General features: G+C 43.5%; 1 long non-coding RNA gene across 1 annotated transcript; it reads right to left on the reverse strand.

The window, feature by feature from the left end:
- Positions 1 to 818: 818 nt before the first annotated feature.
- On the reverse strand, positions 819 to 13,983 carry LOC142600712 (uncharacterized). The gene is made up of 3 exons (XR_012834272.1): positions 12,918 to 13,983; positions 10,420 to 10,532; positions 819 to 1,777 (listed from the first exon to the last, which is right to left on the reverse strand). It is a non-coding gene; the product is annotated as an uncharacterized LOC142600712 (long non-coding RNA).
- Positions 13,984 to 17,366: the final 3,383 nt, after the last annotated feature.

Here is a 17,366-nt window from a genome sequence, read left to right on the forward strand (position 1 = left end):
CTGGCAGTTTGAGTTTGTTCTCCCAGAGCTTTTTGGACTGCTGATTGTTTGCCACAAAGATGACTAGATACCACACAAAGAGTGCAATTGTTTCTGTGGCTCCCTGGTGTCTTGGGTAGATCTTTTTGCTACTGCAAGAATTAGGACTTGCAGAGATTTTACTGTCTCAGTTTCATACCTTAGAGGCTAGAAAATACATCTCCATCTTTTGAGGAAGTCAGCTGAGATGTCCTGCAGCTACAGTGCCTGGATGATATAAGGTTTCCAGACAGTTGACCCAGTCTGGAAAGGATCACAGTAAGGTGAAAGTAGGGTGACCCAGAGGCCAGGGGCTGTAGGGTGCCCCGAGGTCCCATAGAAAAAGTTCAGGGATGTGTGCTGATGCTGCAGATAATGAAAGTCCACATACCACAGCAGTCTATACCTGCCATTCTCCTGGCAAACTTCACTGAAAATGAGACATTTTCAGAGATAAAGTAACATTTTCCTGACATCACAATATAGCGTTGTTTTCTCTGATGTGATTTTAGTAAGTCTTATTATTACATTATCTTCAGTCCCACATTCATGCACAGATTAAATCATTCTTAACAGTTTTATACAGCACAGAACAAACAAACACAACAGAACTCGATTCAAAATATTTCCTCTAAAAACCATTTTAGATAAAAAAATAAAGGCCTGTAAAAGTAAAAGCTCGGATCTGGTTTTGGCATATCTCTATAAATCCAGAATAAGTACACCAAAAGCAATGGAGTTATTCAGATATTTTTTTTTTACCACTAATGATTAGTGTTATACAGTATTTCTATTCTCTCACCAAATCCCTCCCAAATCAAGAGAGACATTTTAAGGCAGCTACTTTAATATTCTGAGGGCAAAAGTTTTTGTATAAATCCACATTCACTTGAATGCTTACAACATTTTTTTCTTTTTATGAGCATTCTGGTAAACACAAGTGTTTGTGGAATGCAGCTGAGTGGCTTAATGAATAGCAATAAAATCCGTCTTCAGTTTTTATTCAAAGGAATAGTGGTCTTATATTCTTGTTAAAATATTCTTGAACAGTGGTTACTGTGTTTAACAGCTTTTGGGGATGACTGCATTACAAATAGTTAGAACTTGTATATTTTTCAAGAATATTAAAAAAAATGCTTTTCAAACAGCTATGTGAAAGATCAAAAATTTCAGCATTTCAGATGCTTATTGAAAAAAAGAACCAAAACCACTGGGTATCTTTGGTGAAAATCTGAAGCTGCAGATGAATTTATATCCAACTGCTCTAGTTACACCTCCTCTCACATAAACAAAATGGAAAATCATGCCCTACCCCATGTGTCTGGTTTAAAGTCCCAAACTCCATATTGCAGCGCTGTCGTGAGTGACTCCCGCGGGTAAGGGAGCAGGCGCACCACTGATAACGCACGCCAGCGGGTAAGGAGCTGGCACTGCTTGCTGGGCTAGCTGTGGTGCGTGATGTTAAATGTGCTGTGTGTGTCAATGAACCAGGTCAGCAAAGGCAACCACAGGAGCACTTGCATCTGCAGTGTCTCCTAATTAGCAGTACAGTACGAGCTCTTCTTGTACCGTAATGCCTGTCTGATGTTTGTGGAGGACGAAGAGCTGTTTGGCAAAAGGTCACCTACATCACACGTGGAGCATTCGTGATCTTCATATTCAGCCATAGGTCTGCCTGAAGGAGCCCTGTCCAGGATCTTCTGTGAGAGCAGAGTGTCCACAGGCACCTGGGGGCAGCTGGAGCTGTTACTTTGTCTGCCTAGAAAGGTAAGGAAGAGAAAACAAACTCTGCGGGGGAGAGCTGAGGATATACCCTTATGGATCTATCCCATAAAACACCTTGGACGGAAATACAGGAGAGGCTCTGCTACGAGCGTGCGTGGGTCAGGTCTTACTGCAAACAGTGGATGCTTTGCATGATCCTTTCCAAATAGCACAGCAAAGGTTCTCCATGGACCTGGATCGTCCGTGAATGGGAAAGGTCTGGGTTAGCCATCTCAATGGGAATCACCCCCTCCCTGCCCTCTCTCCACATGCTGAGATGTGTGACCCGTGTCCCAGCCTTCGGCCTGTCCCAACCTGGTGTCATGCATGTTTTGGACTGAGGCTTCTGGGAGCTAAACTGGGCACCAAAGTGGCCCCAACTCACATTTGGGGGTAAACAGCCCAAATGTGAAGATCAGTGTACAAATCTGGCAGTAAAGCACCATTCCTTAATCCCCTAGGGAGTTGCATCTCCTGGTTACAGGAGCTTGCACAGCCTTTAAGCTGGGGTCACTAAGCTCCTTGAGACAGAATTATTTTATAGAAGAAATAATTTTAAATGAAAACTATAAAACAGTCACACACAAATGCAATGACTTCTAAGAATGAGTGTTCACACCAGAAACCAGGCTCTGTGGGACTTCCATCCATCCAGAAAATAGAAATAGCTTTTGTATAAAATTAAAATGAATGAAACCAACTTGACTTTTAAACGCTGAGCAGTCACAATAAGCTGCTTGTCCATAGCCTGATGTATTTACTAAAAGCACATTCAAGAGAAACAGGAGCTACTCAGAAGCAATTTACAAACAGGAAAACAGAGGAAATTGGCTGGGTAATTTATTCTCCAGGAAGTATTTGCATGGTTGTATAAGCAAGGCACCCAGCAGAAAGGCACTGTCATGTCGTACCTGTTCATGACTTAAATATCAGTGTCTTTCAGCATATTTGTTGTATGAGCGCCAGGTGCTTGCTAATGAAACTTACAAATTGCAGTTTTAAGTGGCAAGGGAAGATTTAATTTTAGGATTTGATTTTCCTTATGAAAGAAGACTGAAAACCCATTAAAGTGTAAACAATTACTATTTTGCTTCCTGGCAACTGAAACACGTGCACAGACACATATGTGGAGCTGAGCCGCTTATAGTAGCACGTGGGATGTTGGGACACTGAGACGAGATACAAAGTTTTTGTCTTTGTGTAAGCGTCCAAACCTTATCCCTCATTGTATTCCTGTTGCTCCATGCTGTTCACTGCCCCACGCTGAGAACCTGCTATGCCCAGGGCTGTTTTGTTCTTTGCTCTCTTCTTTCACCAACCTCTTCTTCTTAACACTATCCCTGGCCATTTAAATGGAAATTAGTTGGAAGGAAACATGTCTCCCATCCAGCAGCAACCCACACTGGACTGTGCCTGCAACACTTGAAGATGTGAAATAGGAGGTAAAGCAGAACTGAAAAGTTGCAGGGTCAAGCTAGATCATCCTCTGGATCTCCCACCTTGCAGGTGTACTCTTTTTCTGCACCTTTATCACTCCTAACAGGAATAGAGATTGACTGCAGCTGTCATCTGGGTGGTCATGTCCCTTTTTAGAGCCAGGTCTCTGGGTTTCTCTGTCTCCAGAACAAAGATGGGTGCAAAAGAGTTGAACTGCAATAATATCTAGTCAGCAGAAACCTCAGCCGGATTTGATCCTTTTGCTTTCTGCTTTTAGTAGCAATATATTTATCAGTAACCAATGGCACTGTCCCGGCAGCCTGGGAAGTGGAGACTTGCTCCAGCTGAAGGAGCAGGGGAGGGAATGGAAATCAGCTCGCCCAGTGAGTCGCTTTCTGCTCCAGCTACTCAGCCACACTCTTGTTACATGTTAGCCTTAAAACATGACTTAGAAGTAATTGTTCAGCACTGCAGAAGAATGGCTGTGTACCCCACCATTAATGATTAGCTTCATTTTGCTTGAATTAGTTGACTTCCTGCAATTACTTCTGCTCTTCCCCAGCAGGTGACCGCACCGTTCTGCTTTCCAAAGGCAGTGCGTCGGCAGCTTGCTGACCCCGAATGCCTCTGAGCTACGAGGTGCTCATTCCATTTTCTGCACCAGTCACTAGGCTCAAGCATCCAAATTCCAGCAGGCACAGCATGGTTTATGGTTTGCTGTCTGCACCAGATGCTTAGCAGGAGGGACAAAGTGAAGGGAGAGTGTGGGAGAGAGGAATGTGTTCGCCTTGCCAAGCTGACAGTCACCCGTAAAGGAGTCTGTGTGGTTGTGGTCAGAAAAGTGACCCTGTTAAGAAAAACAATTTGATGTTCTGTATTTATTCCCCTTCCATACTCTCCACCTCCAGAGTACTCCATCTAACCAGGCAAAGCACTTTGCTAAATGCCAATTCATCCCTGCATCTGGAAAATTAAATAAAGCACTCCTTGCTTTGCACTTCATTGATAAGGGTGAAGCATCTGCAGCTGGAGCTCGCCTGGTTCTTTTGTTGACGCGTGAGGCAATGCTGAACACAGTGCGCTGTGCCGCAGCCGTCCTGCCTCTGCCAGCTTGACTCCTGTTAGTGCTTTTTGTTTCCATTTAAGCAGAGTGCTGTGACTCAGAAGGCAGGCAGGAAAAATGTGAAAGGAGTAAGGTACTGTGTCCATAGCTGTGGCTGTACTTTCCTTTTCTGCTCAGCGTGCTGCCACTCTGCAGCATAATCTGTGACCGTCGGGACTGCTGTTGTAGAGCAAGCATTTTGTGCTCAGACACAGCTGAAACTGTGGTCTGACATCATTGCAAAATAAGGAACATGAGCACTCTGGAACAGAAGTTTAGACTTAGTAAGGCCCGCCAGTCCCAGCGCTGGCATGGTCAGCAGTGCCAGCTCACACCTCAGAGCCACCAGGCAAGGGACAGAAATACCCAAAGAGCACAGACGGGCTCGCTACTTCCACAGAAAATCCCATGTCCAGAGAATATACCCAAAGCTGATGCCTGGAAAGAGGATGCTGGAGCAGCAGAGGAAAGATGCTTGCAGGAATACTGGGAACCTGCCAAAGGGAGGCTACCAGGGGAAGACATGCTCATGGAAGAAAATCAAGAGTGTGGGGAGGAGCCATGACAGAGACCTGTGATCCTCTCTAGGGTAGAGAAGAACTGGGGTTTTGACTCTGGACCTGGTCCTAAAAAGAGGGGGGAGGAGGATCATTCATGTGTCTGTTTCTTCTAGGGAGGAGTGTTCTGTGACATTTTCCTACAGCGTATTAAGTTCTGTTTGAAATGACACACTGAACATGGGGTTCCAGATGCTCTTGATTATGCACCTCATCACACTTAGCAGGTCTTTGGTAACACAGCCTTCTGTCTCCACCTCCCACCATTTAAGGAGTAAGGTGAAGGCATCCCATACTGCATGTGCTGCAGAATACAGCCATCATGGATGCACTGGGCAAGGGACTTTGGAAACAGCAGTGCTACTCCTTATGGTCTTTGCACTCCTAAGGTGAGCTCCTGAAGAGCCATGGCAGCTGTCTGCTGGAGCAGGAGCTTCCAAAGAGAGTAGATATTTGCAGTGAGGTTGCTTATGGTGGCACAGCTTCCTTGATCCTCCGCACTCCTGTTGATGTTATCAGTTTTGTGTCCTCTTCTGCACTGTCACTGAAGTGAGTCTTCTGTCCTGGGAAGAGCTAGGGGAGTCCACAGGGGCTGCAAATCCCAGAGAACAGAACCAAAAGCCACCCTGAAACACGTCCTGCCTCCTCCAGGCTCTTCAGGACACCTCCAGAAAGGCCTCAGTAGGTGCTTGTCTACCTCTGACATCCCAGACACCTGGAGGGGCCTGATCCAGATCCACCAGTTTTTTTTACTGGCCTTCACTGACTGCTGCTGTGAATGAACAGATGCCTTTGCAAGCTGAATACAATTAAATGAGATGGTAAAGTTGGATTTTTGATGGCTCTGTCTTACAGGCTGAAAAGAAGAAGGCTCAAAAAGATATGTGCAAAGGGAAGAGGAATACTTCTTTAGGGCATATCTACAAGCAGCACCTCGCAGAACCCCACCACCACACTGACCAAACCTTGAATGGACACAAAGCACGCCAAAGCATGAGACTATGAAAAAAATGCAATTTCGGCTCTCCAGAGCAGTATAGCTATATTAAGCACTGAACCTGAAATAACAGTCTCTGTGCCTCAGCTTTGGCACAGTCTGAGATGCCAGAATTTTGGACTATCATGGTCCATCTCCCAGCAAAGACAAGAGCTGAGATCCGTAGGCCCAGATTCAAGAGCTTCACTTGATGACTTAACTGATTTTGGAGCTTGGCTCTTGCAGGCTGCCTCTGCAGCTGATGGACATTCAACTCTGAGGTGTTCAGGACCTCCTGCTGCTCTGGTCTCAGCAGGGACAGCCCAAGGAGCTCGGGTCCTAACCCAGGTCCACCAAACAGGCAGTAGTGAAAGTGCAGCTGAGTTTTAGGAGTGATTAGAGCTCAGGAGTGAAAATTATTGCTGTGAAGTGGGGGCTGTTCAAAAACTGTCTTAATGCAGGTCCTGTCATCATATCTCCACGAGAAGGTCACCTTCTTCTGTCACTGGGGAAAAATAGTTCTGCCATTAAAATAAATGGCTACAGAAAAAAAGGACTATTAATGAAAAATCTATGATAATAGTGAAAATTCCAGCATAAGTGATCATGAAAACTTACTGAGCTAGCAAAAAAAATACACTCTGCTGGAGGTTGTGCTGTTGTTGACCCTGGAGATCCTCACTCGTGCTTGCCCCCACTGGTACCTCCTGCCCTGGCCTCTTTGGCACAGACACAGATCAAAGAGGCTGAGGGGAGCCTTTTCCCTGCAGCAGCCTTGTGCTAGCATTGCCCTGACCCCAGAATTTGCCAATGATGTCCAGCCAGACAACGACACCCCAAAGCACCCCAAAGAGAAAAGTATGCTGGTCTTCTGCTTCCTGCTCACTCTCCCTCAGCAAATGCTCTCAAGATTTATGGGGTGACAATCAAAAAAAAAGTTGCTGTAAATAACTCTGAAGCTCAACATACCTTTGAGTGTGCAGTATTTCCTACATATATTGCTCAATTTTATATGCATGCATAACTGTACTCTTACATTTGCATCTTGGTACGTGCATGGAGGAAATGGATTTCAAAGGTTCATCTAAGAATGTGCAACAAATATGAAATCTCTCAAAAAAATCTTCATGCAGAAATACTTACATCAGCAGGAAAGAGGCTCAGTACAATACAATTTATCTGACTGACTTTGAAAATTCCTCCAGAGCCTGATGTTTCAACTAAAATATACATTTCCGAAGGATGGAGCTATCACTGTTTCTTCTTTTTACCTGGGCATTGTTGAGAAAGCAGAGTGTTCCCCATTCATCCACTTCTGCAGCTGTTAGCAAGCATCAGAAATAATTAAGCTATTCTACCTAGCAGCAAATCATTAAATATTCTTTGAAAAACATGCTTAATTAAAAGGAACATCTTCATTTCCCCCCCTATCTATTATGCCAAAGCCTCATTTTCTCGCTTCATGCTGTAACATCCTTGCACCTCTGTAGGCATGTTTTACTGGCTGTCTCAGCTTTGGAAGGTTTGGGTCTTCCAAGCAGCATCATAAGGAAAAAAAATGGGCTTAGTAGAAAATATGTATAAAATATGCTTTTAATTCTGGTATGCCTGCAAAACTAAGAGCATAACACAAGTGAATTAGGTGACTCAAGCCGCTTGCAGGGATGTTCTACCCTGAGGGTTATAGATGAATTCCTGAAAAAAATCTGCAGTATATCAAGCTCTTCTTGACAGCAGCATGGCTGAGGATCGGGGACAGTCTCTCATCTTCACTCCTTGACAGCTCATTCCTTCCCCCTATTCTCTGTACATGCTCTGCTATTCTGCTTTTGCTAATAGTGGTCAGAAATGAAGTGAGCCTCATAAAATATATATTGCAGTTGCCACTCAAAATAGACATCAGGAGAATGAACTAAACAGCATGATAATAATTGTTTTCATCTAGTCAAGGGAGAAGCTCAATATACCTTAATGGCAATCACTAACCAGAAACGGTCACAGAGGCAGGTTTAGGCTTACAAGTCACTCTCTCTTCCTTGTTATTTACTAGGATGGAGAGAGCAACAGGCATGAATGATACAGAATGATGAACACAAAGTCAGCCTTATGATCGAAGAGCCTCAAGCAAAAATAAAATCTTATCTCTGACTGCAGGAGGAAGAAATCCCGCTGCAGCAATAAATCCAAAGGAACAGGACCAGGCTCTTAGTTACACCCTTTGATTCAGCAGTAGGATGGGAGCAAGCTGCCTGTGCAGGAGCAGAAGACCAAAAGATGAATCAACTGGAGCTTTTTGATTTTGTCTAATATAGGCAGAGCTCTTCTTCTACAATTATCCTCCTGCCCAGGTGATCCCGGTTGTGTCCTGAAGGGCCTTTTAAGGCTTGTCTGCTTGCAGTGCATGACCTGAAACCATTGCTCCCTTGCTCACAGCATTATCATTATGATTTGCTATTTGTGCTCCTCTGTGGAGCCTGCAATTACAGTTGACTGTCCTAAGTTTCCGCAAAACAGTGATGTTTTGTGGTGTTGTTTCTAAAATAATAGTTTCCAGAGGCCATTCCCCACCACACAATAAGCATTTGAAAGCAGCATTGTGTTTGGAAGCAACCTAATTCCCCTGCGGCTCTTTCCAAGCCCCAGCATTGCTGTGTTACTGAAGATGCTTTCTCCCTCCTCCCAACCTTGAAATGCCAAATTTATCCTGACTACAGATGTTGCAGATGATATAATGACATCGGATTGTAATTCAGATGATAATTTTACTGCCAAGTAAAAGCTTAGCAGTGACTAGTGATATTCTCCAGTGAGAAAACAGTATTTACAGTAGGACTTCAGCCACAGCAGCTCAACGGCTGTGGCTGAAGCCATTCAAGCATTCAAGCATCTGCTTACGAAAAGTTGAAAGAGGCTGAATTGGCTACTGCAAGAATTGACCAACTTGTTATGACATACATCCATACATATTACCACCAAATATTACCTCCACTTAAATATTAGGATAAATTTTGCAGACATAAACACAGAAATAGCTGCTTATATAGCTTTGAAGTTGTGGCACAAACTTTAATGGTAGAAAGAAACACTGAGGGGAAATCCATTGTTGGGCGACCGTCTTTGATGTCATCAGGGTTGTGCTCTGCATTGTGTTGAGCAACCGAGACCTATGCTGGAAGATGGAAGCTTTAGAACCGTCCTAACTTTTAACTTCCTGACACACGCTGATTTGTATCACAGCCTTCATGTTTTTTAAACAGAGCGATTCCTGTATGTTTAATACAGAAGCTGCTATTTGCTGTAAAGTTTCCAAAATTTATATGCCTGCAGGATATTTAAAAATATTTCCAAATCAGCCTATCAAGGCAGGTTTTTCTCCTGTCAAGAGTGTTTATGTAATAAAAACAAAGATTTCAACAAATGCCTCCCTTGTAATTTTGCCTGTATACAAAGCGCGAGGTTTGTATAAAACAGGTGTCAGTTATGTGCGTGTTTCCCTGCACTGCTAAACATCTACTCCACTCTCTAAATTGCTAGCTCCACATGCAAACATAGCAGCTTTGCAGAAAAATACACTGCAACTGAGAAAGTTCAGATTTAATCTACCAAAAAATAAGGTTGCAAAACTACAGGGTATTATATCTCTCTAATATTATCCACTTCAGGGCTACTAAATCTATTGTAACCACCTTCTCCAGCAGGACAGGTGGACCCTACTAGGAGAGAGCAGTGCCTTATGGCAGGATGGGGTTTATGGCAATTTTACTTTGTTTTTCATGGGGCACGTGTGAGGCAGAAGCAACAAGGAAGAAAATATTTAGAGCTCCCCACAGTACAGTGCAACACTGTGCACAGCTGTGGTTTGATGGACAGGAGGTTTGGCAGCAGAAGGGGATGGAGCAGCCACTGAGCCCCGTCCCCTGCGTTGCTCCCAGGCAGTGCCATCACTACAGCGCCCAACTCTGCCACCGCCTGACGCAAGCCAGGAGACAAGGTACGCACGTTTGGTACAGCTGCATTCCCTGCTTTGAGATGGGATCAGTCAGGGGCTGCCAGTAGAAGGCACACGGCAGCACCACACAGAAGTGCATTGCAGACCATGTCAGGGTGATGGTGGCATGACCGGCCCGAGCACTTGGGCTTGACCCCGCACAGAGCCAGCACTGCCCGGTGACACCCTTTGCCCACCCGGACAGTGAAGATGACATTGGGTTTCTTTCCCAGTTGCAGAAGGGCATGTTGGGTCCTCTTGTTCCTCCTGCTGCTTCCAAGCTCCAGGCCCTCTCCTCCCATACCTCAGGGGTTTGGGGATGTTTCTACATCTTTGACATTTTGCTGCCATTCTGTGCTCCCCTTAGTGCTTCTTACTGCAGTATTTGGTGAAGTCCAGCCAGCATTTTATCCTTTTTTTTTTTTTTGGTCTTCTACAGCTGCTTTCCCTAGCAGATGTTCTCCAACTGCAGTCTGAGATAATCCCCCCCTTGCTGTGGGGTTTACAAAGCCCACGGCCACCTCTGTGCTGCCCCTGCTCTGGAGGTCTCTCCTCCAGCAGCCGCTTGGGTACTCACCTTGCTTTCCTCCAGAGACGCAGCCGAGAGCCCGTTGCTCCACCGCAATGGCACGAAGGGTCTTAACATGAAAGAGCAGGAGACTCATCTTTTCCTAACTACAACCAGCTTGTCTGCATGCATAGAGGAACAAAAACCCAAATAGTAACAATATTATTCAATAACTCAATAACTATTCAGGACGGACAAAGACACAAGGCAAGGAAAAGAAAAGATTATGAGTGTGGGCAGCTTTAGAAAAACATGCCCACAGGAAATTGTCTTCCTTACTAGGGAAGTTAGGAAAAAAACCCATGCTCTCGGAAGAAACTGTAGTAGTTCCCTTCAGGAAACTCTATTTTGGGGTAATATAAACTATGTGCCGGTTGGATTAATATTTAACATGGCTGAAAAATAATATCGCCCTATTACAAGTTCCTCCCAAAAATGGGCACAAGCCAAATTCCATTCTAAAGTAATACCTATAGAAATACAAGCACCGCATAGGAGGAAAATACTATCATAAATCAAAGTAAATGTTTAAATCTTATGCTTATAATTAACAAAATAAAATTAAGAAGTTAATGACAGAATAAAAAATACAGATATCTGCATCTTGATATTCTATTGAATCACCTTTATGTAGTTGATAAATCATCTGTTGATTCAGAATTGTAAAACATAGGGATTCTTTTCCAGATCTGGAATTTACTTGGGAAAAGAAGTGCAATAATTCATGCCAAACTACACAGACACACACATGTATTTTAAAAGCACTTTATTAGGATAGAATCAAGCCCTTTTTTAACCAGTGTTTTGAATCTTTCTAGGCAGAACGGAGTATTTTTCAACTTTCTTCATTAAACATACCTATTTTTTCTAGATATCACAAGTCCTTTCTTAGTACATGTGACAGTGAAATACCAGCTCTTTGGAGCCTGGTTCAAAGAGGTCCTACATCTTCCTCCTCTATTAGTTCTGAATGTTTTCTGTGGCTAAGATTCATGACTGTACAGATGGTCTATTCATCATGTTAGGCTCAATTACCTCTCCAAATATACGGGGGAAAGCATGTTTCCACTGAAGTCAGTGTTAAAATTCCTGTTACTGCAATGGGGCTACGATTTCACTCACAGGGTTTCAATGGCACACTGACCTTTGGGAGCTCCTCTGGATCAGAGTGAAACTCATACAGTGTGTGTATTGCTATGTTTGATAGCAATGTTTCTAGAATATACTGTTTCTGTAGGATTTATTATTACAAATAATATTATTACATTTGCCAAAGCAATTTTTCAAAGCAGAATTTGTTCAATACATTTTATAATTAATGGCACTATGGAGACTCTTAATTTAATTATTCAACAGTGTATTCTCTCTTTTGATGGATGCCATTGGTCATTAATCTTCTTGCTTCTTTTTCAATTAGCCTCAACAGATTTTTGCCCTTACTGGTTAACCCTTAACATGCACCCAGCAGAAAGGGTGCAGCCCTAATGTGACACATGGCATGAGACAAGGACATACATGTTGTACTCTGTCAGCAGTGCTAATGCTCACATACACAATTTGCACTGGCTTACTGACCTAGAAATTGCTTTGTCAGCTTCTTAATTTTCCTTCTCTAAAACCGGCTTAAAATCAGATCTAAAATTCTAATTATCTCTGTGTCATTCTATCCCGAATTCGAACCATGTAGCAAAATGCCACTTCTCTTATTTATTAAATATACTTCTTGCAAAACTTCAAATCAGTGTAATAGACACCAGTCCTCTCTTAGTAAGTATTTGGGATTTCAAAGCAAACCCTTTTCAAAGTAGAAATACTGAAAGATCACTCTGTATGTTTTGTTAAAGAAGATTGCTCTTTTAAACACATTGGTGTTTCTTCTGTGTAAAGTCTTGAGCCTGTGTGGTGAGTAAGTGCCCAAAGAATGTCCTGATTTTTAAATTGCACTTATAAACCAAAACTATTAATAACAGGTCAGGCCTTAAAAGGGTAGAGCAATTTACTGCTTATATAATAAGAATACATGTGGTGAAAAGGTGTAGAAAGTGTTGGAAAGCAAAATTGTTTGCAGATGGCAAAGCCATAAGTGAGTATACAAATCATGGCAATGAGAACTGTATCAGGAAAATTCATTTCAAAGGCACAATGCAGGAAAGAAGTATAAAAGACTGTGTTAAAAGACTACTAAAATGTTTGTCTGATTTTTTTTTCCGGGAATAGCAAAAGTTCCCTGAACACCATCTTACCTGACAGATGTTTCCTCACACTCCCTGCCAAGAAAACACCTGAGAGCCACAGAATATCACATTAATGCACTTTTCACTGACTCCTTCCTCTCTGAATCTGCATTTTTGGTGTCTAGCATCCCAAACATGTGTCTCGGGGACACTTTGTGTCCTGGGCTGAGGGTTTGGAGGACAGGTGCGGTGATGGCTGGGTGGGTGCTGCAGTGCAGGCACGGAGCGATTTTGCAGACCCATGGTAAAGAAAGGGGGACATGTGGTACCCACTGTGATCAGGCCAACTCAGATCTCTTCACAAAGACATCTTCTCTTCCCCAGCAGTGGTGTTTTGCTGTCCCATCACAGTGGCCTAAGATCCAGGTGGAGCAATGGTTGTTGCTTTCTTGTGTACTTGGTCATGCCTAAAAACTGAAAGATATTCTCTAAGTCTTCCTTTCCTTCAGAGAAACCCTTTCCCTGGTTCACCTTCCCTTGGAGGATCCCCTCCCTGCATAGCCCAACATGGCTTTCTCAGCATCCCCCAGGAGATAAACCATGCAGCACAGCTCAAAAGATTGACACAAACTACTGAAAGTGAATTTGTCTCCCCTTTTCAAGCAGATAAGGTACCTATCTGAAGTGTCACCTGGGCCAGACTTCAAAAATCACATAACAGAGAAAATAACACTGTAATCTTGGAGGACAAATGTCAGGAATCTGGCTGCCCTTTGGCTGTCCTTGTGCTGTCCTTCATTCTAGAAGAGGTGACATGAGACTTGCATGTTGAAAGCAAAGCCATGGCAGAGTGATTTCCAGGTGGTGTATAAAGCTTGGGAGCTTTGAACTGTGCCCTTCTGAAATCCCACATAGGAGAGAAGAAGCATGACCTGGATGTCCCAAAGCATCAGAGAACCTCTGCCTGGCATGACCTCTGGGAGCATACAAAAATGACTGGCATTTAGAGAAACCAAGAGGTTTCTCTAAAATGTGCCAAATCTCAGCATTAACTCAAGGAATATGCAGATATTAAGATAATTTAAGGGAAATAATAGGATGTTTTCTCCATCCTATCAGATATTCTGGACTCGCAGCTGAGGCTCTTGCCTGCAGAATTCCAAATCAGGGCAGTCAGCCCCTGTGCAGTGATTTATACCACTGAGGCAGCATACGTGTGATTTAAAAAACACACCTTATTTACCTTTCATTGGAGCTACTGAGCTGCTGTAAAGCATGTCTTTTACCAGACACAGCAATCATCCCAGATTTCTGATCCCTCTTCTCTAGTTTCTGGGAAAAGTGGATTATAGGCAACTTTCTATTTTACAGAGAACTAAATTCTGGAGAAAAATCTGTATGGTTGCTTTAAGTGTGGAGAGAAAAGAACGCTTAGCTTTCTTCCAAGCTTTAACCCAGCTCTCCCCTTTGGAAGTCCTCACTTCTTGTTCCATCTGGAAGCAATGTGAGGGCCACGTACTGTAGGAGGTCGAAAGGAACTTATTTCTCATAGGGCATAGCTTCTGGTACCACCCAGAAAGGAAATGTAATCACTGTCTTTAGGAAGTCTAATTGAACATACTTCATAACAACTGCAACATGAGAAGAATCATCACAAGAACATGTGAAATAGGAAAAAAAAAAAAAAAGACAGGCTTGATTGAGAGAGCTTGATGCTGGAGTATGAAACTACTTCTGTGATAGTCTTGCTAGTGTCTATTCCTTTCTTTTCTGTTGTAAAAATATTTACCATTTATTTTCCAAGGTCACTGTCCTTTAACAGTCCAATTTTTCCCTGTTTGCTTTTCTTCTGTTTACTAGCAGTTCCAATAAGAATGACTATATTTATATAGTCATATGATGCATCAGAAAAAATTAGTGTTCCTTTGGTTCACTGCTCACTCTGTGAAAAAAACTTGCCTCCCCTCCTACTAGGAACTTGCCAGACTGTAACAGAAACTCACCAGAACCTTTATTTATTTTCTGCATTTGGTCTTGACGAAGCTAAATAAATGTTATATCCCCACTGGTAAACATTATATCCCCATTGATGAGCAAAGCTTGAAAGGGTTGAATGTCTAGTTTGGATAAACACTCAAGTGTTTAGCATTTGTCCAATATTAAACTCCCAGATATAATGAAAAAATGAAGAGAAGCATCTAAAGGGTGATACCTTCTGTCCTTCCCCTGCTAGTCATGGGCTTCACCAGCAGCACTGCCATAGAGCACACACTCCACTCCCTCTGACCTTTTTACCTCTGCTAAGGGGAGGGCTTTGCAGGGTGGGGGGATCTGTTTAGGACTCAGGGCTGGACGTAGGCATGCTTGTCAGCAGCTCCGAATCAACAGAGATTTGAGTACCCCCTGCTGCCTTGCCTTGCCTTGCCTTGCCTTGCCTTGCCTTGCCTTGCCTTGCCTTGCCAAGGTTTGCCCAGGTTTGCCCAGGTTTGCGAAGGTTTACAAGGAAGGAACAGGGAGCTTGGCAGAGGACAGGTCTAGGGACCTTTCATGCTGCTAATGAGTAGACTGCAGTGGACAAACTCCTGGAAGCTCCTATTTGTCCTGATTTCACATTTTTTTTCTCTTAAATCATTCTGTCTTAGAGTTCCCCAGGTAAAAGTCTATTTACTCCTCTGATGGAGCACCATGGGATCCTGACATGTGCGCTGAAGCTTGGTTTCACCAAAAAAGGCACGTGTGATGCCTTTTCTCCTGCCTTCACACAGGGAGTCAGCTGTGGGAATGGGTCCTGCTCTGAAAATACCTGAGAGAGAAGGTGTGCTTTGAACTAGATCAGCTCCTGCTGTGCAGACCCTAGGGCAGGCAGAGCGGAGGAGGTGGAAACAACTGGCTTGCTGTAGAGGACCAGGCAACATCACTCACTTCTTTGGATAGCAGCTCGCATTAAATAATGGAGAAACTACAGCTACATTTTGATCAGACTCTGTGTGTAGAGTAGGGGATGTGTCTACACCTGAAATCATGCATCTGACCCCTTCTGTACTGCATATTCAAAGAAAAAATACCTGATCATTTGCTACTTTTCTTCCACAACGGCTTTTTTTATAGATGCTATTTCTTTTTATAGCTGAATCATTCTTTTTCAAACTTGGCTTCTTTGCACACATGAAATGTTTTTGATCAGATTATATTTATGGCAAAGGCAAATGCTAATTTAATATCTGTCACAAGATCTTGCAAGATTTCCCATGAGGTCTCATGATGGTGTATCAGCATGTAATTAAATAAGAGGGCCAAGCCAGTCTCTGGTGTAAGTCATGGGAAGGCAGTGATACTGCATCAAGGAGTGTTTTATCCTACTGCAGTCAACTCTAGCTTGCCTGACATCGTTATTTTAAATTTCTTTGGCTTTTTTTCCCCTACACACCAGTTCTCATTCATTTGTACTTCAATTCCACCTTTCATTTTTCTTTTTCCCATTTTCAATCATCCATGTGAAAGTGTATCACTTGTCACAGATTCCTCTGATATGCAGGTTGGTTTCACTTGGGTTTATTCATGTTCTAGTTATCTGCTTATTTGTAATTTCATCCCCAAACAGATTGATGCTTACTGCTCTCTGATTTGAACAGCAAGAGGCTTGCAATAGTATAACACATGGTGTCATGAAAATGCCTAGAGCTTTAGGTAGGATTCATTCCTTTTCATATGTTTCCTTGGAACTGTTCCGCACGTGCCACATATTCATTCACAAAGAAAGGTTTCTGTTTTCACCTATTCTGTTATGGCTGCCCAACCTATTAATCTGCACCCCGGCCTTGCTGAATCCATCACTCATGTTCAGATGCTGCACATCACCTCTGGCATCTTCTCCATCAATGTCCCTGGCTGCTGTGAGCAGCTCCTTGGCAGCTGGACACAGACACCTGTAGCAATGCAAAGCTGTCAGTCTCTGCAGCTTGAGATCACCTTTTTGTCTGCAGGGAGGGTACATCTGCAGGGCTCAGTGCAGCACTGTGCAGAGATACCTGCACCACAAGCCAGCTACAGGCAGTATAGAATAGAATAAGATCATAGAATCTTTAAGGTTGGAAAAGAACTCTAGGATCATCAAGTCCCACCATCAACCGAACACCACCATGTTTACTAGACCATGTCCCGAAGTGCCATGTCTACACGCTTTTTGAACACCTCCAGGGACAGTGATTCCACCACCTCTCTGGGGAGCCTGTTCCAACATCTGACCACCCTTTCAGTGAGGACATTTTTCCTAATATCCAACCTAAAGCTCCCCTGGAGCAATTTGAGGCCATTTCCTCTTGTTCTATCGCTTGTTGCTTGGGAGAAGAGACCAACACCCACCTCACCACAACCTCGTTTCAGGTAGTTGTAGAGAGCAATAAGGTCTCCCCTCAGCCTCCTCTTCTCCAGACTAAACAACCCCAGTTCCCTCAGGCGCTCCTCATAAGACTTGTGCTCTGGACCCTTCACCAGCTCCGTTGCCATTCTCTGGACACGCTCCAGCACCTCAAAAGTACATTATAGATGAGCCTCTGCCTAGGCTAATCAGCTCTGCAGAGAGGTGGGATGCTGGAGGAAGGCAAAGGTGCTACTAAAATGGCAGCATTCCTTCAAGAGCCTCTGCAAGATGGTTTAAGGCTTATTCAGGTTTCTCTGTATGCTGATGCATGATGCTGTGTGGATAGGCGTAAAGTGCTGGAGCAATTCCTTCTTCTGCTGGAGTACATTCGTATGTCATGAGTAGGTTTCTGCCCATGCTGG

This window comes from Balearica regulorum, chromosome 2, assembly GCF_011004875.1.
Source record: "Balearica regulorum gibbericeps isolate bBalReg1 chromosome 2, bBalReg1.pri, whole genome shotgun sequence".
Classification (NCBI taxonomy): domain Eukaryota; kingdom Metazoa; phylum Chordata; class Aves; order Gruiformes; family Gruidae; genus Balearica; species Balearica regulorum.